The sequence below is a fragment of the Abramis brama genome, assembly GCF_963993115.1.
Source record: "Abramis brama genome assembly, chromosome: 8".
NCBI classification, from domain to species: Eukaryota; Metazoa; Chordata; class Actinopteri; order Cypriniformes; family Leuciscidae; genus Abramis; species Abramis brama.
Genome location: NC_139970.1, coordinates 692,667 through 698,666, shown reverse-complemented (window position 1 = coordinate 698,666; position 6,000 = coordinate 692,667). Strand labels below are relative to the sequence as shown.

The window sequence follows — 6,000 nt, the reverse complement described above, 5'->3', positions numbered from 1 at the left end:
CATCACTCCACCTGCCCTTACGAGACCCACCATCACTCCACCTGCCCTTATTGCCTCAGATTGTGAAGCACAACACATCACGCAACAACCTCCGACACGAAGGAACGGCTCACCTCTGGTGGTCAGCTGATTAACCAGAATAAAGCCGCAGAATGGGAACCGCTGTGTTGAGACGGCAGAAGGATGTGGGGTTCAGCGCCTGTAGCCTACATACATGATTGTAGTTTGAATAAAGCTTTGTTTCATGTGTTGACTTGTATGTGCATTTGTTTATTGTGTGATGGTGACTTTGATTCATTCTTTTACTAATTCATTAATATTTCTCATTGTTGTCAGTAAATAAAATATAATTATTTAATTAATGCTTTATTTAATTGTTTAATTGTATTCAATCATGCATAGCTATGTCATATGACATACATTACATTTTGTTTGTTTTATTGAATTATATAATTTTCAGTAAAAAGTAATAGAATTAAGTATTGGTCAGCATTTATCGTTGTTGTTAGTGTATGTTTTGGGGTGGTATAGCAATGCAATTCATTCTGGGGTAATATTAATTTTTAATATTAATGATACTGAAATTTTTCGAGTATAAAATCAACAGTTTTCTCCAAAGGCGAATCTTCGCACAGCTGCCCTTTGTGCAGACATTACAAACGCTGAGGAAAACCATTCTAGGTATGGCTGTCAAGTTACTGATGTTATGAGGTATAACGTTAGAGGTATAACGTTATAGAACCTACAAGGTTGAATATCTTAATATATATGTTCTTAAATAATTAATTATAATACATTTTAAAAAAGCATTTTTTGTTATTTATAGGCCTAGGCCTGAGGGATGAAACGAGAGTTAAATTCAACAAGAAAAAGAGGAAAACATAAAGCAGTAAGCCACTTTTGCTTGTGGATGAAAATGTTTGGATATAAAATAAAGAAATTAACAACAATATGAAAGAGATGACAATTTTGGGATTTCGTAATAAAAATAAATAATATCGTTAAGGATTAAACGGTGGGTCACATTAGTAGGGTTAAATATAAGAACTTAAATCAACCCTAAATGTATTAACAAAATAAATGGGCAGAAGTTTCTTCAAAAAGACCACAAAATGAGCAAGTTTAATCAATATCAAGATATTTACAGATAGATGAATTAAACGTGTCGTTCGAATCTTTTAAGTTGTTGCGAGTGTGATAACGCGTCGTAGGTCACATGATAACGTCAACATGGCAGATGTCCGGTTTGCATTCATACTCAACGAGATCTGGCTATAAAGTACCTACTCTTTTAGCGCTCGTTAAGTAAGTACTTAATGAAATTAAGTAACTACTCATTGAGTATGCGGTTTCGAACGCAGCCCATCACTATATAACAGGCAGAAGTTACAAGGCATGCTGGGTAACTGACAGCACAACAATACAAAGTAAAAGCTTCATTTACATTTTTGTGAGATTGTAAAACACTGACCAGATCCGTGAAATAATGACAAAGAGCGTTATAGTTTTTTTTAAAGGTTACCACATCCTGCGATATCCAACATTTTCAATGTTTTTTTGTTTGTTTTTTTATCTCATTACAGCCTCTCAATGACAAGTAATACATAACACTAAGATACAAATCACCCTCCAGCCTTTATTTATTTACTATCTCACCACAAGCTATTTGATAGTAAGGGAAAACCCTACAAAGTCACAAATCTGTTAAAGTACTAACAAAATTTGCACACTAGTTTGCTTCCATTTAAATCCCCCCACATTTATCTTCTTCTTTTTCAAATTCATCATCTGGCAGGCTTTCACTGAATTTCTCAGTTTTATCAAGGGAAGAGCAGTTTTCTCCTTTTGAAAGGTTTACACTTGGATCAATTTCACAACAACTGAGGCATCCTTGCCATCTTTTAGGGAAGGTAAGGACCCCACTGACGAGGCTAACCTGATCCCACACATTAAACTCTTGGTTCTTTCTTTCAAGTTTTTGAATCCATTGATTACCCTCCTGGTTTTTGTGGGTTTGACAAATGGCTTGTGCTCTCCAGATGATTTGATGTCCATCATAAGCAACCAATGGGTTGGATGTAAACGGTGGAAGTGTTTTGAAATTCTCATTAAACTGAGGGCTGTGAAAGAGAACAACATACTCAATCTCCTGCTTGGAAAAGTTGGTCCTGTATACCCTGATAACCGGCTCTTTGCATCAGCTCCTCCATCAGTTCAGTAAGAGGAAATGTGAAGCGGAGGTTGCCGTAGCGTGAGGTTAGATGTGGTGAAATCACTCAGGAATGGCTGCTGAGCTGCTCTTTCTTCTCCGGTTCTCTCTGGAACGAACTCTCGAGGAAACGCTACTCAGATGCTCTTATATCTGCTTCATTGATCTTCAGGCTTCACCATGAAAATGAATCTTTATCACTTCAGTGATGTGAAATTCAATAGGAGTTGGATAATCTGAGATGTTTTTAGAAAGATAGTTGAAAATTTGTTCTCCTTTTATGTCATCTCTCAGTTTTAGATATTGTATTGCAATGTATTCTCCTTCACGGACTGATTCTTTTGCTTGAAGAGCATTTCTTCTTGCATTGAAGTTTGCCTGGGAAGATAAGGTACATTTAGTTGAGGTATGTTTCATTCTAGCCACATTCAATGAAATGAAAGTTTTCTTCCGCAGTGCACAAATACATCCTATAAATACTCTCTAGACAAATAACACTGATCAGTGATACAGGGGCACAAAGTAAAGGACATTTAATGGGAAGGACAGTGATAGTATCAGAAATATTGTTAATAGTGTGATAAAGTGTGGTGCTTGGCACTGTCATACAAACACATTGATTAATCATTCACATAGATTATATCCGTTTGTTAGTTCTAACTGAAATGTTAGGGTGCATTATAAATATGAGCTCTGAACAATCTGCAAACTGTGTACCTACAGTAGTTTATAAATCAAGAGCATGGACAACATAGCACACAACTGAAACTATTTTGTTGTAAAACTGCAGTTAAATGAACGTAAGCAATTTTCATATTTTCATATATTATAAAAATGCTGCAATACTGTAAGTTTTGACACCTGGGTGCATTAAAAATAATACAATATATTCAGCACATTTTGTTTCTCACTATATTATTTTAATGTGTCTGCTATGAGTTTAATGCCAAATGAATAGGATTGCCTACTTACTGCGTTTGCCATTTGGTGAGGTATATGTTTTCAAGCCGAGCTGACTGAGATCCGCTGCTGGTTTTACAGGCTTTCCCTCTGAACACTTCCACACCTATGAGGGCTTTCTTTAGAAACAACACTTCTCTTCTTTAACTTATCTTGCGTCATCACACAGGAAACGTGTTAGTTCAGAACAAATAAATACAAAAATGATAAAGAGTAAATAAAGCAAAATAATGTATTACAAAACAAGCTAAAAAAATGCAACATTTTGTACTAACAAAGCCAAAGAGAATCAGTTCATCTTAACCCAGCTGCTTTTTTGCACGTTAAAGGATATTTATGCCTCGGGCAGCTTCTCTATAACTAAGCAAAAGTTTTCCTGCGCATGCAAAAGATCATGCATGGTCTGTAACTGTCATTTCTAAGAACTGTCTATCTTTATGTGTCCGTGAGCCACTAATCACTTCCTTTATCTTCAGTCACCATAGAGAATGTGTACGAGTGAAGACGTCATGTAGCCTCTTCAGTATTTTTCCATGACTGCCTTAGAAGTTGTTTTTTAAGACGTATCTATCACAAGCAATGCTGATGTTAACCTGTGTAGCAAAAAGATTACAATTATTACAATTGTACAATTCAGTCCCAGCTCATTTCAATATTTCAACATTATGAAACTATAAAATCCATTCTCAAACTTACACAAATCTCTTCCTCTGTTCGAAAAAAGTACATTTTCTCTTTGACTCATGCATTTCTTCTTTAATGGTGTTCAACATCAGAGCAGTGATTAAAATGAAGCCTATGGAGTTATGATCTATGACTGTGATATGAGTAGTTCTTAGTTTTATTTATATTTGAAAAATGTATTTTTGTTACTCAGTGATCAGATTTAGTGGTTCTCTGATTATGAATCTGTTGGATTGCAGATGAGAAATATTATATATAACTAATAGACAATGATAATCTAGTTCCTCTTTCAGTTTTACGCTCTTTCTCTCTTCACTACACTGAATGAAAAAACATAACACACTCACTATCATTATTATTAATAATCACATTCACAACACTCTCAAAAAGACTAATAATTATAATGCTGTAAAGACACATCACAGTCTTTTTTCTGTTCTTAATGAAATAAGACTGCTGACCTCAGCTAATGTGACAATGAAGCATTATTGTAGCATGATATTTAATGAAGTGTGATCGCTTTGTTCCGTGTATTTTGTACTTGTATCATATTGTTTCATTTAACATGGTTCAGTTTTGTAAACTTCTGACTCTTTCATAATTTTAAATAACTTTTCACAGTGTTGTTTATTTTCTGTAAGCCCCTTTGATCATTCTAAAACAAACTCTAGTTCAGTTTCATAAAAACATTTAGAGTTTTTGGAACAAAATACTTAATTGCTCAAGTCATGCATGCAACAGTCTTCCCAGAGTCCACCTAACTGGCTTTTTCATTTCAAACTCTTATCATTAGTGTATGACACAATCTTATTTGTATTAACTTTTTAGATGAATTAGAGATTCATTATTCATAAAACATCTATGAAGCAGAGAAACTTGTAAATAAAGGAAAGATCACATTCATTACAGTAGATAAGAGATAATAAATCATTGCTCCACCATTGCTCTAAACAAAAAAATTGTATTTTTGTGGTAATTTTCTGGCAACAAACTGAAAACAATTATTATTATTTTTAAATAAATAATTCCCCCAAAATTTCCCAGAAATAGCACATGAAATATGTAGCTGTAGCTCCTACGTCCTGAAAAAAAGACATATACAGTTTAATTCCTAAAAATGTGTAAACTTCATGCTGCAAAGCATTCTGGGAGCTACCATAGTATAAAACTCATCCACGGTTCCCAGCATGCGACAAAGCATGTCACCATTGTTGAGATTCACATGCTGATTCTTGATGTCTGTGTGTGTCTAAAGATTGCAGTAAGTCAAAATATTTTGTGCACAATGTGTTTTAAAAAAGTATCTAATTACCACAACATTTGATCTCTTGTTATAGTTCCACTGTGTTTATAATGCAATATGTATATTGTTATGTCCCATATGCATTTGTGTTTTACAATAATGTGTAAGTGTCATTCATTGATGTACTGTGTGTGTGCTGCCAGTGGACCCAACGGCCTGCTGGGAGTTGTAGTTTTAATTGTATGTTCTGTCCAATTTCCTGTGCTCCTCCCTGTCCTTATTTAGGTGATGGGACCTTCCAGCTGCTCCTCATCAGTGGCAAGAGGATCCAGTATTTAGCAGAGCCGGAGAGAGAGACGGGGAGAGGGTCGACGCAGTGCTTCCGGTGGGGATCAGACGGGTGCTTGCTGAAGACTATGGAGGCAGATTAGTCTCAAATATAATTCACGCAAAAAACATGATTCACACATGCGTAGACAATTTCACATGCATGAAACCTAATTCACGTACACAAAAAAAAAATCCACGTGCGTGAAAAAAAAATATATTCACAAAAAGCAATTCACATGCGCAAAATAAAATTATATAATCATAAAATACATTTCACAAATGCAAAACACAATTGGTAGATATACAACTGTGCACAAAAACCTTTGAATGTTTAAAATGTACGAGTGTATCCTTGCATTTGAATGTGCAAATCGTCATTCACGTACGAATCGCCTTAGATATGCGTGTGTGTGTGTTTTTGAGACTTTCCTGGCAGCATAACACTCGTAACACAGAGCAGTCGTACTCTTTAGCCAATCAGATTTAAGCTTATCAATCGACCAATCAGTATCACGTGAGGGCGGGCCTACCTACATGTTACGTCATCAGCTTTCGACCAGTTCATGGCTGAGCA

General features: G+C 35.3%; 1 long non-coding RNA gene across 1 annotated transcript; it reads right to left on the bottom strand.

The window, feature by feature from the left end:
* Nucleotides 1-1,622: 1,622 nt before the first annotated feature.
* Nucleotides 1,623-3,691, bottom strand: LOC311088386. Its single transcript, XR_014607497.1, has 2 exons — nucleotides 3,182-3,691; nucleotides 1,623-2,587 (listed from the first exon to the last, which is right to left on the bottom strand). It is a non-coding gene; the product is annotated as an uncharacterized lncRNA (long non-coding RNA).
* Between the last annotated feature and the right edge of the window lie 2,309 nt (nucleotides 3,692-6,000).